This window comes from Lithobates pipiens, unplaced genomic scaffold, assembly GCF_037356315.1.
Source record: "Lithobates pipiens isolate NorthernLeopardFrog02 unplaced genomic scaffold, aLitPip1_a1.2 Scaffold_16, whole genome shotgun sequence".
Classification (NCBI taxonomy): Eukaryota; Metazoa; Chordata; class Amphibia; order Anura; family Ranidae; genus Lithobates; species Lithobates pipiens.
Genome location: NW_027507748.1, coordinates 297,794,598 through 297,811,788, shown reverse-complemented (window position 1 = coordinate 297,811,788; position 17,191 = coordinate 297,794,598).

Below are 17,191 nucleotides of genomic sequence, written 5' to 3'. Positions count from 1 at the left end.
TAGCGCCAACAGTTTACGCAGTGCTTTACAATGTATAGGGGGAGACAACACAATTACAGTACAATACAAAAGGTACAGGAGGGTCCTGCTCATAGAGCTTACATTCTAAAGGGAGGGGGTGGTGGTACACAAGGTAATAGCTGCAGAGAATGATTTGATGGGGGTGGCTCCGGAACAGTTAGGTAGGTGTGGGATAGTTTTCCCTGATAAAATGAGTTTTCAGGGAACTCTTAAAGGTGGAGAGGGTAGGGGCTGAGCGGACAGACTGGGGCAGGGAGTTCCAGAGGATGGGAGAGGCTCTGGAGAAGTCTTGAAGGCGAGCATGAGAGGAGGTAACAAGGGAGCTAGAAAGCAGGAGGTCGTCGGAGGAGCGGAGGGGACGTTTTGGGCGATATCTGCAGATGAGGTTGGTGATGTAGATGGAGCGGGGTTGTGGATTGCTTTGTATGTTATGGTTAGCATTTTGAATTTTACTCGGTGGGGTAGGAGAAGCCAGTGAAGGGATTGGCAGAGAGGGGCAGCAGTCAATGAAGATTAGTGAGGTGTATTAGTCTAGCAGCAGCATTCATAATAGACTGAAGGGGGGTTAGCCTGCTTAAGGGTAGGCCATTAAGGAGAGAGTTGCAATAGTCAAGGCGGGAAATAATCAAGGAGTGAACAAGTTGCTTTGTGGTGTCATTAGTCAGGAAGGGTCGAATTCTGGAGATGCTGCGGAGGTGAAGGTGGCAGGATTTAGCCAGTGATTGGATATGGGGGCTGAAGGAGAGGTCAGAGTCAAGGATTACACCCAGGACTCTAGCATGAGTGGAGGGACCAATGGTTGTGTTGTTGATATTAATGGTGAAGTCACAAGGGGGGTGGGACCGTGAAGGAGGAAATATAACAAGCTCAGTTTTAGAAAGATTGAGTTTAAGGAAGTGGTGTGACATCCATACTGATATGTAATTCAGTAAGTTGGAGATCTGTGAGGAGATTGAGGGGGTGAGTTGAGGAGTGGAGAGATAGATCTGGGTGTCGTCGGCATAGAGGTGGTATTGGAAACCATGGGAGCTTATCAACTGGCCAAGGAAAGAGGTATAGAGTGAGAATAGGAGGGACCCAAGGACAGAACCTTGGGGTACCCAAACAGAAAGAGGAAGGGGAGCAGAGGAGATTGAGTGGTAAGCGACACTGAAAGTGCGCTGAGATAGGTAGGAGGAAAACCAGGATAGTTCAAACAATCATATAAATTAACCATCTCTGTTGGGACAATAAAGAATGAAAGGGAAAAAATATATACATAGTATTTATACAAATTTCCATGAATCTTTATCTTACCTCAATCTTAATATATATATATATATATATATATATATATATATATATATATATATATGTGAAATATCGACCAAATTCAAAAAGCTAACCATCTCAAAGCTGCGCCTTCTGGCCCATGGGACATACTGGATCTAAAAAAAAGGAAATGATGAATACGAATTAGTGATCTAGGAAAACAATCCCATGTAAAATGTCAAATAGAAGAAAAATAATAGACTTATCTTACCACATGGGGTAGTATGGAAACAATGTACTATATAGGTTTAACATTTGCAATGGCCAAATGGATAGTAAAAGGAGCCAAAAGATTTGGGCCAAATATTGCTTCCAAGACAGGTTATAAATATAAAGGATATTATTGGCAACATAAGAAGATGGTATATTTATCGGCACTGCATAAAAAAGAAATAAAGAGGGGTAGGGGGAATAATTGCCTGCAAGGCCATTGAAAAGCACTGAGCCATCTCTTACCCCTGCTCAAAAGGTTCACTTGCCTTGGGCATGTGTTGTATCAAAAGCAGCTTTTAAAATAATGTGATTCACTTGGCTGTAATATAAGGCAGCCAGGCATTGCAAAGAGCAGCCTCCCCTCTATTCACTGGCTGCCACAGGGGTTCCAATATGGTGCCAGGAGCCAATATGCGCATAACCGGAAGTTTTGTCATATCAGATATGATATCACTTCCAGGGCCGTGCCAACAGCACAGCCTGGAAATGACGGCAGCATATTAACATGGATTGGAGCCAGGCTGATGTAAACAAGACACCAAAACCAACCCACAACAACAACCTGGCTCCAATCAGTGTTAATATGCCAGTAGATATGGACTGAACACCCCCCGGTTTAGTTTGCACAAGAACTTTCGAACATCGCAGAACCGAATAACGAACCGCATTGCAGTCTATGGGACCCGTACTGGAAAAATTAAAAGTGCATATTTTGAAGGCTTATATGCAAGTAATTGGGCATACAATGGTTATGAGGGTCTGGGTACTGACCTGGGGGACATGTATCAATGAAAAAAAAGTTTGTAAAAAACATAATTTTTAAATAAGCAGTGATTTACTGTTGCTTAATGGGGAAACCATAAAAATGAGAAATAACAATACAACAAAAAAATTCCTATAAATATAGTGCCTGGGGGATCCCCTTAGTCTGCCTGTAAAGTGTATATAACCTGCTGCGGCAATAATGACATTTATAAAGCCAAAAAAAAAATGTATTTTCCTTGCAAGCGTTCTTTATTTAATAACATTTGAGTGTTCCATAGAAGTAAAAGGTATGGAAAAATGGGGCTTTGGGTGTTGGTGGTGCCGTCACACCGTAACCCTATAGAGGTACTCTTGATGAAAACAAGAATTGGCCTTGCTATCAAAAATTGCAATGATATGCACCTGTCAAACAGGTGTGGAAAAATTGGTCCTTGGGTGTTAATAGTGCCCATGAAATCTACACCAAAACATTTCTTCCAGATTAAATACTCACCCACAAAGCTAGGCAGCCTGGACAGTCTTTCAGAGATTCAAGATCCAGAAAATACTTAATCAGTGACATTAGCATCAGAGGCTCGATTGCTGCTGCTAATCCAGGACTGTTTCATTTTAATAAATGTCAGCCGGTTCACAAAGTCTGTGGACAGACACGCACTCTTATCTGTCACAAAACTTCTGGAGCACTGAGGGCCCATTCGGAAAGCACGCTCAGGTTCTGGCCAGTGCTCTTTTCTCATGACCAGGTGACCTAGTGGATTGTCGACTGGAAAGCTCTCCATGTCTGTTTTTGCTCATAGATAATCCCCCATAATCCCCCACCATATTATGCAGATGCTACCAATGGGATGTGGAAGCTAACAGTCCTGGGCGCCGTGTACTAAAAATATTTTAAATTCTCCACCGCTCCACTCTTGACCAACAGAATCTTCAAAACGACGTTTTCCACGCCATGGAAAGGCGTCGCATAAACTCCTCTTCAAGGTGTCCTCAAGAGTTTTAACTACTGCTCCCTCTGTGGGGATGGGATGAGTTCCGAGATTTTACCCTTGTAACAGTGGTCATGGAGGGTTGCCAACCAATAGTGATCCTTCTTTGTGATGTCACGTATTCCTGGGTCCTTTCCCAGGCTTTGAAGAATAAGGGAGCCTATGCACTGCAAGGTTTCAGAGGCATGAGAAGAAGACTCCTCTGGTTCACTGAGGATTACAGGATCTGAAACTGTCTCCTCCCAGGCACATACTACTATTACATATATTTTCCATTGCTTCAATACCTCCAAAACTGCCAGAATCCTCCCCTTCACCTTCCTCTCCTCTTGTGTGTTGTGTGGTGTCACAGGGATGGTGTCTGCATAAAGTGGGCCTTGAGAGGAAAGGAAGCCTTCCTCTTCCTCTGACTGCTCTGCATCAGGTGTCAAAAATGTCACACAGAGGTCTGCTCCAACAGGGATTGTGTCACTGAAGCATGCATTGTCACCTCTCACCATCTTTGTCGTCTCCTCAAATGGTGACAATACAGTACATGCATGCTTTATCAGCAGCCATTGGCATGAGGAAAAAAAAGCCAAGCCGGCCAGTGCCTGTCATTGTGCTATACTGACACAGGTACTCATTGATGGCCCTCTGCTGCATGTGCACCACTGTAGCATTGCCAAAGTTGAGTTTTACCTGGTGGGCATGTCACAAATCAGGCGGTTTAGGGGCAGGTGGAATTCCTGCTGAGTTTCAGCCAATCAAGCACTGTCTGTGTATGACCACCTGAAACAGCTACAGACTCTTCTGGCCTGCTATTGCAGATCTTCAAACCCTGGGTACCTGCTTAAGAAATGCTGCACCACCAAAATTAGGACATGTGTATGTGCACATGGCACATGTCAACTTTCCCTGTCTAAAAGTGAACAGGAGGTTTCTGCCATTATCGCACACCACCATTCCAGGCTCCAGCTGGCATGGCGTGAACCACCTCTGGGCCTGTCCATGCAGAGCTGCAAGAATCTCTGCTCCGGTTTGGCTCCTGTTCCCTAGACACACCAGCTGAAGCACCGCATGGCACCTTATAGCCTGACTCATTGAATAACCCCTTAAACACTTAGGGGTATTGGAGGTTCATAGGACAATTCAGCTGGAGGAGGAAGAGAGGTGGAGCTGAAAAATCTTGCATCATAACCACTAGCTGTATGGAGACATGGCGGCACAACAAGCTGCAGCACTGAACCCTGTCTGTCATACTTCCGAGTTGCAAGCAGAGTTACCGAGTGTGCTGTGAACAAAAATATATTGTCCCTGACCATGCTTTGCTAGACCATTTATCAGCAGTAATGTTGACCTTGTGGCTGACTGCCTTGCCCAATGATGCCACAACATTGTCTTCCATGTGATGGCAGAGAGCTGAAATGGCCTGTGGAAAGATGGAAATGGAAAAAAATTGTGTCTGGGAACCTGCCATTGTTGTACAGCACATTCTGCAAATACATGAAAGGGAGCATAATCCACCTGATGGAAAGGCAGAAGTTATAAAGCCAACAGCTTTGACAAGCTTGAATTTAGACACTGGGCATGTGGGTGGCAGTGACTGTATTTTTTTTTTTTCGTTGCAGCAGATGGGGCAGAGACATTTTCCTGCTATATTCTACAGCTGGTGGTGTGCTACTGACAGATGTGCTGCAAGGATCTGTACACTATACTAGTGACAATGGTGACAGTGATTGGTGAAAAATCTGAAAACTGCACTTGGTGACAAAATTACAGGAAGTGAAGAGATTAACTGGAGGGAGCGATTGGGGGGTGATCGGGGGGGGGGGGGGGGGCTATGTGTGCCTATGTGTACTGTGTCAGTGTAGTGTTGGTGCAACTCACTTTTAGATGTCCTCTCCCCATGTTCCCCACGCTCTGGAACCTAAAAGGATTCCACAAGGGGAGATGACATCACTTTCTCTGCCTGTGTTTACATTACATAGGCAGAAGAGGCATTTCATTTTTCAGAATCGATCAGCAGGTCCAGGCCAGAAATAATAGTTGGTTCTGTAACAAATACAATCGCCCACTGACTGTGGGATCGAGCATCGTATGGGTACGGCGATTCATGCAGCAGTGCCACTCAGCAAGAGTCGGTCGGCTACTGGTTAAACGTGCACCAGCACACTGAAATGTACTACTTTATATGTGTACTAACACAATGCAATATACTGCGGAAAACATGCGCTTATGCACTGAAATATACTGAATTAAACTTACACTAACGTACTGAAATATGCTGCACTGAAATTTATTGCATTAAACATGCACCAATGCACTGAAATATACTGCGTTAAGCATGCACTAACACGCTGCAATATACTGTGGTAAACATGCATTAACGTACTGAAATTGACTACATTAGACGTGCACTAATGCACTGCAATATACTGTGATAAACGCGCACCAACGTTCTGAAATGTACTGCCATAAACGTGCACTAATGCGGTGAAATATACTACGTTAGATGTGCATTAAGGCATTGCAATATACTGCATTAAACGCACACCAGCGTACTGAAATTGACTGCATTAGACATGCACTAATGCACTGAAATATACTGTGGTAAACGTGCACCAATGTTCTGAAATGTACTGCCATAAATGTGCACTAATGCAGTGCAATATACTGCAGTAAAAATGAAATAACACACTGAAATGTACTGCGTTAAACATGTACTAATGCAATGCAATATATTGCAGTAAACGTTCACCAACGCACTGAAATATACCATGGTAAATGGGCACTAACGCACTGCAATATACTGCGCTAAATGTTCATAAACACACTGAAATACATCGCATTAAACGTGCATTACCGCACTAAATATACTGCATTAAACGTGCACTAATGCACTGCAGTTTAATGCAGTAAATGTGCACCAACACTCAGAAATATACTGCGTTAAACATGCACTAATGCAGAGCAGCCCCAAAAGTGACGTCATATCTGATATGATGCAACTTATGACTATGCACATATCGGCTCCCGGTGCAATATTATAACCCTTGTGATGGCCAGGGGATGGGTGGGAGTGATCCACTTTCTTCTATATTTCAAGCTGTCCATGAAAGCTCATGAAAACTCCAAATGCACAATAGAAAATTAGAATATTGCATGCAATCAATAAAACAAGGATTGTACATAGAACAATATCGGACCTCTGAAAAGTATAAGCATGCATATGTACTCAGTACTTGGTTTGGGCCCCTTTTGCAGCAATTACTGCCTCAATGTGGCATGGCATGAAAGCTATCAGCTTGCGGCACTGTGTGTTATAGAAGACCAAGATGCTTCAATAGTGGCCTTCAGCTATTCTGCATTGTTCGGTCTCATGTCTCTCATCTTTCTCTTGGCAATGCCCCATAGATTCTCTATGGGGTTGGTTCAGGTCAGGCGAGTTTGCTGGCCAATCAAGCACAGTAATTCCATGGTCATTGAACCAGGTATTGGTGCTTTTGGCAGTGTGGGTAGGTGCCAAGTCCTGCTGGAAATTTAAGCCAGCATCCTCATAGAGCTCGTCTGTGGAAGGAAGCATGAAGTGCTCCAAAATCTCCTGGTAGATGGCTGCATTGACCCTGAACTTAATGAAGCACAGTGAACCAACACCAGCAGATGACATGGCTCCCCAAGTCAACACAGAATGTGGAAACTTCACACTGGACTTCAAGTATCTTACAGTTTGTGCCTCTCCATTCTTCATCCATACTCTGGGTCTGGTTTCCAAATAAGATGTCAAATTTGCTCTTATCAGAAAAGAGGACTTTAGACCACTGAGCAACAGACCGGGTCTGTTTTTCTTTAGCCCAGGTAAGACGCTTACCTAGGCCCAGGTATATATATATATATATATATATATATATATATATAATCTTCTGTCATAGGATGCGCACGGGTAAAGCGCTCTGGCGCACAGCTGTGTGCAATAGGAATAAACGAAAGCACACAAGCACACACACACAGGGTGTGACCCCTCGCTGACCTATAAAGGAAGTGAGGTCATCCAAACACATTGCTGGTTTGTCTTCAGCTTCCTGTGTTTCCCACATCTGTTCCTGTGATCTGCATTACCCGTTGTGACCCGGATTGCCTCATCGCTGATCTTCTCCTGACCCGACCTCTGGCTTGACCTTGGACTCCCGCTTTCTGAACGTGTTTGACCCTCAGCCTGCATCTGGACTTACCTGCTATCTCCTGTGTTCGACCCCCGGCTTGTCTTGGATTATCTTTCTGTCTCAGCGTTCCTGGTACCTGTTGTCTTCTGATCTGGACTGTGTTTGACCCCCGGCCTGTCTCCTGGATTCTGCCTTTGCCTTACGGACTTGCTACCATTGCTTCTGGACCTTCCCACGGGACATCACCTTTCAGCTCTGCTCAAGCTACCTGCTGATATACTAGCAAGTGACTGTCCTACTGGTAGCTTGTGCCTCTTGGTGCAACCACCCCCTGTGCCACCTTCAGGGGTGGTCTGCGCCGAGTCACAACAGCGACCGCTCTCTGCATCTTGGCCTCGGTGAGTACATTTATATGATATCTTCTGTGTTCTTCACCTATAGCAACCCCCTTTACCCATAAGGCAAGCAGGCCTACCTGCTCGGTTGCCCCAAGGACTTATACACCATGTTATAGTGCCTGGCTACCATGCCAGGGCTAGTGCGAAACTGAGCAAAGAAAACAAGCACTTGTGGTTAGCAGACAGGCAGAGTTGTTTAATTATAGTCCAAGTACAAGGCATGCTTCAGGTTCAGAATATGCAGAGTCAATCCATAGTCAAAAGGCAGGCAGAGTTCAGAGAATAATTGATATCCGATCCAAGGTTGTCAATGAGGGAATCCAATCTAGCAGAGCAGGGCAGACAGGGAGCTTTGTAACTGTTAGGGTCCAGGTGTGGAAGCCCGACTTGTAGGAGGAGACCTCTCTTACAACGCTGGTTCAGGAGCCGCTGGAATGGAGACAGCGGTCTAGAGAGCACAGTGGGTAGGAGTGCCTGCTGGATAGGACCGCTGGAGCTGGTAGTAGAGCGGAGGATCCTCTGGAAAGGCTGAGCGACTGGAGGTTGCTGGAAGGCTGAGAAATGCGGACAGTAGCTTCAGAAGCCGAGCACTGAACAGGCAGAAGGCTGGAGCAGAGTCAGACGGTCCGGGTCAAGGTAAGTAGGCAGGTGGCAACAGGAGGCAAGAGGTGTCGGTAAAACTGGCAGAGGTCAGCAACGGAATCATAGGCAGGAGAGGTAGCGAGGTCAGGCAGGCCGGGTCGGGTTCGGAGAAGGCAGAGAAGTCAAACAAGCCGGGTCAGTAACGGTAGCAGGTAATCAGGTTCAGAATCAGGTATTCAGGCACACAGGAGCTGAGACGAAACAGCGCCGCACCGGCGCGCTTGAGGAACCTTTAAACGTTCAGTGGCGGGAAGTAGCGCACGAACGCCACTCACGACCACGCGAACGCGCGCACGAACGGCACTCACGACCGTGCATACTAACGTGTAAACGAACGCGCACGCGAACGCGTACACGAACGCGCAGGAAACACGCGCCGATGCCTGTGTGAACGCAGCTGTGCCTGTCTATTGCTGGTAAGTTCCTGACATTGCCCCCCCCCCCCAAGGGGCAGCCTCCGGATGCCCAACAGATCCCTCTTTTCTGGATGGGCAGACAGGTATGCACGAATTAACCACCTGGCATGGATATTGCTGTCAGGCTCCCAGGAATTGTTCTCCGGCCCAAACCCCTTCCATTTGATCAAAAACTGAATACGTCCCTGTCTTCTTCTGCAATCGAGGATGGCCTCCACCTCGTATTCCTCATTTCCATCCACTAGGATGGGCTCTGGAGGTCTAGTTCCTCTATCAGGAAAAGGATCAGGGACGGCAGGTTTCAGCAGTGACACGTGAAACACAGGGTGAATCCTAAGCGACTCGGGCAGGGTTAACTCATAGGAAACTTCATTAATTTTCCTCTTCACCGGGAATGGTCCCATAAATTTAGGTGCAAGTTTCCTGGAAGGACAAGCCATTTTAATGTTATTGGTAGAAAGCCATACCTGGTCGCCAGGTTGTAGGGTCAGTTCCCCTCTTCTTCTCCGGTCAAAGGCTCTCTTACCGTCTGCCTGGGCCTTAGCCACTGCCTCCTGCAACACCCGGTTATTGTGGCTGAGGAAGTCCACTGTCTCCTGGACCGCTGGAACTGAGGTTTCTGAAAGAAAGTCAGGCAAAAAGGTTAAATGAAAGCCATAATTGGCGAAAAAAGGGGACTGACCGGTGGCCGAATGACAAGCATTGTTATAGGCAAATTCTGCCAAAGGCAGCAGGGGCACCCAATCATTCTGTACGAATGTACTGCTCAAGAGTCTGGTTGGTCCTTTCTGTCTGCCCATTAGTTTGGGGATGATAGGCCGAGGACAGGGCCAGCTCAATTTTCAGGATTTCACACAGGGCCCTCCAGAAACGTGAGGTGAACTGCACTCCTCTGTCGGAGACTATATTTGCTGGAATTCCGTGTAACCTCACAATCTCCTTAATGAATACGTGGGCAGTCTCCACGGCAGATGGGGTCCCTTTTAGGGGTAAGAAATGGGCCATTTTGGATAGCCGGTCTACCACCACAAAGATAGTCGAGCACCCCTCAGAACATGGGAGCTCGACAATGAAGTCCATGCTAATCATTTTCCAGGGTCTGTCGGGCACGGGTAAGGGTTTTAGCAGTCCCCAAGCCTGATTCCTTGGCGTCTTGTTCTGAATACAAACGGGACAGGAGCTGACGTACTTTTCGCAAAAGTCCTTCAGATTGGGCCACCAGAACGTGCGTCGTACGAGCTCAAGGGTCTTACGGACCCCAAAGTGGCCTGCCAGCGGGTGGTCATGAAGAAGGGACAACACTTTGACTCGAACATCTTTGGGGACGAAAACTTGACTTCCCCTCCAGAACAGGCCGTCTCTGGACACTAAGGTGATTCCGGGGGGTTTTGAGGAGTCAGAGGATGCTTCCTTGATCAGAGAAAGTAGGTCTGACTGTAAAAGTAAAAAATTTCCGGCAGGCAGGATTGTATCAGGGACAGATGAGTCCTTGGGGTTGTCATACATTCGTGACAGCGCATCTGGTTTCACGTTCTTCGATCCGGGCCGGTACGTGATATGAAAGGAGAAACGTGAGAAGAACAGGGCCCAGCGGGCTTGTCGGGGTCTTAGTCGCTTGGCAGACCTTAGGTACTCTAAGTTCTTGTGATCTGTATATATTAGTACCGGGTGAGCAGCGCCCTCCAATAGATATCTCCATTCCTCCAAGGCGGCTTTAATAGCAAGCAATTCTCGGTCGCCCACGTCGTAATTTCTCTCTGCAGAAGAAAGTTTCCTGGAGAAGAACCCCACAGGGTGCATTAGGTCCTTGTTGCCTCGACGTTGGGAAATGACCGCTCCTACGGCCACTTCAGAAGCGTCTACTTCGAGGATGAAGGGTAGAGACGGGTCCGGGTGACTGAGAATTGGGGCAGACGTGAAAATTCTTTTAAGTTCTTCAAAGGCACTCTGGGCCTCCTGAGTCCAGCAGAAGCGAGAGTTTTGTTTGGTCAGTTGCGTGATGGGCGCAATTATAGCTGAAAAGCCTCTTATGAATTTTCTATAGAAATTCGCGAAGCCGATGAAGCGTTGTACGCCCTTCTTATCCGGAGGCGCTGGCCAGTCTAGCACAGCAGACACTTTCTGGGGATCCATCTTGATGCCCGTTGGGGAGATCACTAGTCCCAGGAATCGGATGCTCTGTAACTCGAATTCGCATTTCTCAGCCTTTGCGTAGAGTCGATGTTGGCGAAGACGGTTTAGGACCTTGCGGACATGTTCCCGATGCTGATCGAGGGAGCTGGAAAATATTAAGATATCGTCCAGGTAGACGATCACAAATACATCAAGGAAATCCCTGAATACGTCATTGATTAGGTGTTGGAACGTGGCCGGGGCGTTGCAGAGCCCAAAGGGCATTACTAGGTATTCATAATGCCCAAATCGGGTCCGGAAGGCTGTCTTCCATTCGTGCCCGGCCTGAATGCGAACTAGGTTATACGCTCCTCTTAGGTCAAGCTTGGTGAATATGATAGCGGACCTCAGTCTCTGAAAGAGTTCGGGTATCAAAGGTAAGGGGTAGCGGTTCTTAACCGTAATCTTGTTTAACTCTCTATAGTCCACACATGGTCGGAGGGTCTGATCTTTCTTAGTGACGAAAAAGATTCCAGCTCCTGCTGGGGAAGTTGAAGGACAAATGAACCCCTTCTCTAGGTTGTCGTCCAAGTAGGTCTTAAGTGCCCCCTGCTCCTTTTCTGATAGAGGGAAAATGCGTCCGAAAGGGATCTCGGCCCCAGGGAGTAGTTCAATCGGACAATCATAGGGGCGGTGAGGAGGTAGAGTGTCTGCTCCCTTCTTACTGAAAACATCAATAAAGTCGTGGTAATGCTTGGGTACAGTCTGAAGTAGATCTTGATCAGAGTCTACACATAAAAGGGTGGCAGAAGGTTTGGTGGAGTCTGTTAGGCATTGCTTCAAACAATAGGAAGAAGGAAACGTGACTTCTCTAGTAACCCAATTGATGTAGGGGTTATGGGCTTGGAGCCAAGGTATGCCCAGAATGATCGGGAACATTGGAGAGGAGATCACATCAAGGGTCAGGAATTCCTTGTGCAGAGAGGAGATGGTGACAGGCAGGGGAAGAGTCTCTTGGATTACCTTCCCAGAACTGATGCTGGACCCATCGGCCAGGAAAACTGAAAGTTCATGAGCCTTGCCTCGTAACGGGATGCCCTGTTGGCCAGCAAAGGTGGAATCAATAAAGCAGCTGCACGCCCCGGAGTCAATGATAGCGTTGACTGTCACCGTCCTTCCTTGGAGCTGTAGTAAAAGAGGAACAGCAAGGTGGGTTGAATTGGCAGACAATGCAGAGAGACTGGCAGAAGCAGGAGAGAGACACTTACTTGTCTTGACAGGGCAGTTAAAGACATAGTGGCCCGAACCACCACAGTAGAGGCAGAGATTCTGCTGCCGACGACGTGCGCGTTCCTCCGGGAGTAAAGCAGGGCGCATTAGTCCCAATTGCATGGGCTCAGAGGTGTCAGGAGTCGTACAGGGCGGAATGGAGCTGGTCGGAGGTACATAACGGGAAGCAGGCATTGGGGCTTTTGCTGTCATCCAAACTGGGCGGCCTTGCTGAGCGGAGCGCTCTGATCTTCGCTCCCGGAGACGACGGTCAATCTGGATTGCCAAAGAGATCAGGGCCTCCAGAGTTTCTGGTATGCCAACTCGAGCAAGTTCATCCTTAAGCCCCTCGGATAACCCCATGCGAAATTGATGTCTCATCATTCCATTCCGTGTCTGCGCTCCAGCGTCGAAAGTCCATAACGTAATCCTCGGCCGGTCTGCGGCCCTGCTGGAGCGCAAACAGGGCAGACTCAGCCGTGGCAGTCCTTTGGGGGTCCTCGTAAAGCTGGGCCATGGCCTCAAAAAAGGATTGCAGAGAGAAGGTCGAGACTGAATCTCCTTCAAGTAAGCGGTGGGCCCAGGTCTGGGGTTCTCCTTGCAGGAGGGAGATTACAAACCCTACTTTAGTAATTTCTAGGGAGAAAGTCCGTGGTTGTAGGGCGAAATACAGTTGACAAGCGTTCCGAAAGGCCCGAAATTTGGTTCGATCCCCAGAGAACCTCTTTGGGATGGGTACCCTTGGTTCAGGTGGAAGCATGACAACAGATGGTGAGGCGGCAGGCTGTACTGGTGGGGAGGAAGGAGCAGGAGCTGCGTGACCAGTATCAGTAAGGTTCTGGACCTGTCCTTCAAGTCTGGCGTAGCCATCCTGCAGCGATTTTACAGCTTGGGTAAGGGCCGACAGATGCGTGCAGATCTCCTTCATTGGAGAGGTCTCTCCTGCGGGCTCAGTCATGGCTGTTTCGTACTGTTAGGGTCCAGGTGTGGAAGCCCGACTTGTAGGAGGAGACCTCTCTTACAACGCTGGTTCAGGAGCCGCTGGAATGGAGACAGCGGTCTCGAGAGCACAGTGGGTAGGAGTGCCTGCTGGATAGGACCGCTGGAGCTGGTAGTAGAGCGGAGGATCCTCTGGAAAGGCTGAGCGACTGGAGGTTGCTGGAAGGCTGAGAAATGCGGACAGTAGCTTCAGAAGCCGAGCACTGAACAGGCAGAAGGCTGGAGCAGAGTCAGACGGTCCGGGTCAAGGTAAGTAGGCAGGTGGCAACAGGAGGCAAGAGGTGTCGGTAAAACTGGCAGAGGTCGGCAACGGAATCGTAGGCAGGAGAGGTAGCGAGGTCAGGCAGGCCGGGTCGGGTTCGGAGAAGGCAGAGAAGTCAAACAAGCCGGGTCGGTAACGGTAGCAGGTAATCAGGTTCAGAATCAGGTATTCAGGCACACAGGAGCTGAGACGAAACAGCGCCGCACCGGCGCGCTTGAGGAACCTTTAAACGTTCAGTGGCGGGAAGTAGCGCACGAACGCCACTCACGACCACGCGAACGAGCGCGCGCACGAACGGTACTCACGACCGTGCATACTAACGTGTAAACAAACGCGCACACGAACGCGTACACGAACGCGCAGGAAACACGCGCCGACGCCTGTGTGAACGCAGCTGTGCCTGTCTATTGCTGGTAAGTTCCTGACAGTAACACATATTACACATGCTATTACAATATCACAAGCATGAGATTACAGGCTTGGCTGGCTTAAATCACCCAGAGACTGACCACATTAATCAGCTTGCAGGAGGACAGAGATACAAGGAGAGTGTCACAGCCAAAACCAGAATACTGGACTAAGTAGCAGGAGGGATAGACTTTTCTGACATATAGTTAGTTTATATGATTGTTTGACCTACATGTATTGATAATGTTTTACTGGTATTCTTCCTTTTTTTCTCTTTACTGTAGCCTGATCTGTGTAAACATAATATTTAATGTAATATATATGGCCCTGATGAAGCAGGTGGTCCCGTAATACGTGTAGACTGATCTAAAATTGAATTACAAGTCCACAGACCCGGTAGGCTTTGTAACTTTGGAGTTTTTCTTTGTACAGTATGTCTCCAGAAAGCATTTTTAGTAAATGGACTAAAAAAGGGGGGTTTGCGTCTTTAAATGATACATATGGGTCACGTGTCTCCATCCCTAAATCTGTAAAATGAGGGGTTTGTGGGACTTTAAATTAGGTGAGTACAAGTGGCTAGAAGATGAGTTGATATCAAAAACATGTTTTTATTGGTGAGACAAGGAACATGGAAAAATGACATGATACATGCAGCAATAAATAAAATTGTCAATCACATATTACAGACCATATATAGAAACAAATATTGGTAGCAACCAGCCAACCACTGTGTGGTATGGAACGAATCCTGGATGTAGTAAAAACACTTAAAAATAAAAGGTAGGTGGTGAACCCAAGATATTGTATTGAGAAGGGGCATCTACATGTGAATAAGTGCATCCAAATTGTCCCAACACGTTTTGTGGATAATACCACTCTTCGGGGTTGGGTGCATGCAAATCTATAAAAAAAAAACTAGATCAGTAAAATAGATCAGTATGATCCAATGTTGTACCCCTCAATGGGGAGGATATGTATAAAAAGAAAGGGAAAGAGTTACTCATCCCTATAAACACATTGTAATAAGTCTGGAAATGGGAGACTAGGAGTCAGAAGCTGTCTAAATTGTCTGTACCGGGAGCTGTGGAAGGGACCCGCAGAAGAGGAAACGGATGCATGAACATGATCCTCAAGAAGACGAAAGACAAAAATCCAGATAGTAGTGTGAATGGGCTTCATGTCTAAAAATATATATTGGGTATACAGTAAATACTCTATATTGTGAGAAGTTGCTAGAGCCCAACACCAAAGTGCATGTGAACAAGTGAGTGGAAAGAAAAATAGTGTGTGAGGAGGAAAGAGCAGATCAGAGATAAAAAAGAAAAAAGAAAACCATGAAAATGATAAAAATTACAAAAATAAGAGTGAGCCTCTGTGAACATGAACAGGAAAGGAATGACCATGCAATTACCTGTTACTGATGTAGAAAAGTGAATTCCAAATAGTGTGCAGTGTGCACAAAAAGGTGCTGCCATGAGGACTGGCTAGCACAGAGTGAGGATGTTAAATACACTCGGCACACCCCACGGGCTCCTCCCAATGTCACACAGGTGCATCAAGAGAGGAAGAGAGATGTCCATGAGATGTCCATGTTTTTTACATTGTTGTGTAAGAGTGGATACAAATTACCAAGTGTTCTATCTAGATTTGAATTTCTATCCACCTGGTCCTAAAATAAGCACAGCTATGTCCGACAGCACAGTCAACCTGGTGACCTGTCATTTCTGCATTGCAGAATAAGCAACACAGCTTGGTCACCTGCTGTGCAGTAGTACACTGATTGGCTTATTCCTCTAATTCCACCTCTTATCAACATGTTCCTTTTCAGTACATGTGCATGCAAGGCATCTGATTGGTTCTAAGTACTGCCCCTTCTATTTCTCACTGTTCTTCTGCATTTCCCTTTTGTAAATAAGACTCATTGTATGATTGTTCTTTCAAGATAAATGGTGTGTATAATAAAGCTGACAAAACAGCAGGCATCAATGAAAGAAAAGAATCAGTAAAGAAAAAGAAAATACATTTGCTTTCAGGTGAGAGTCGGTATTTAAATGATCTCATTTACTGTGTGAAAGTCAAGCAGATTCGAAGAAGAATGTATTTAATTTAGAACAACACTCTTCAGGGAGCTGAAAAGAGGATGAAATGCATTAAATAATTGATCAGCCTGGGAATACATGCTCTAGTGGAGAAAGGGATGTGTATAGGGTAAGTAGCCGGAGAGAACACACATCCATTTTAGCATTCCACCAGCAGCACATTGCGTTGTTTGGATGCCTTGGCTATTGCCGCAGGCACTGGCTAATTAAATAATTAATTAGTTTAGGTATAAAGGCAAGAGTCCCAGAGTGGACAGCTGCACTGCGTGTCCTAAAAAAAACAAAACAAATTAGGCTGAGATCAGCAAGATCATGGAAAGCTCCTTGTGGGCGTCCAACAGGGTGCCAGCAAACCTTAATTGACAAATGCAACATACACTGAGTGCTTAAGAGGACAGCATCTCATTTACATTTCTTCACAGTGAGGTGTTCATTTTTTTAACTGGCTATGTGGTTTTTTTTTTGCCTCTAGAAATAGTATGGGCACTTAGTAACATAAAGCGATGTGATCCTATCAATATCACAATATGTGAATCTGCCTGCAGCCTACTGATGGAGATAGTCCCTTGGTTCCTTCATATGTCATAATAGATCATCTCCAATTGCTACAACTCTTCTTTATTACATTAAATAAATTGTGTCTGAAATATGCAATACTATACTATTGCCATATTAGACCATATCTATTTTAACCTAGACACTTCACTTCTGTTATTTTCCACCCTTGGGATGATATAAATAAATGCAGCAAAAAGAGGTTAACTAGGAAAATTATGTATTTACATTAGGTTTTTTATTGGTTAATAAAGTAATACCCAAACATCATCAACTTTCGGGTATCTGTTGCTTAAAAAATCTATCCAAATATACCAGTGTCTTAAATAACAGATAACACATCCGTTGTAGCTTTCTAATGAAAAATTTATAAGCAGACCAGAAAAGTTATTTTCAGTGCTGAGACACTAGCATTATAAACCCCAAAATTAAATTGTCATATATTACAGTTTACCTGTCCTTCTAGGTGGGAGCTGCATTCATTTAATTTTTTAGGCTAAGAATATTTTCAGCAAGTACAGAAATACTTGTTGGCCTTGCCAGAAGTGGCCTTGTCATTTCTCATGAGCAGAAAAGAAAGCACACACATCCTT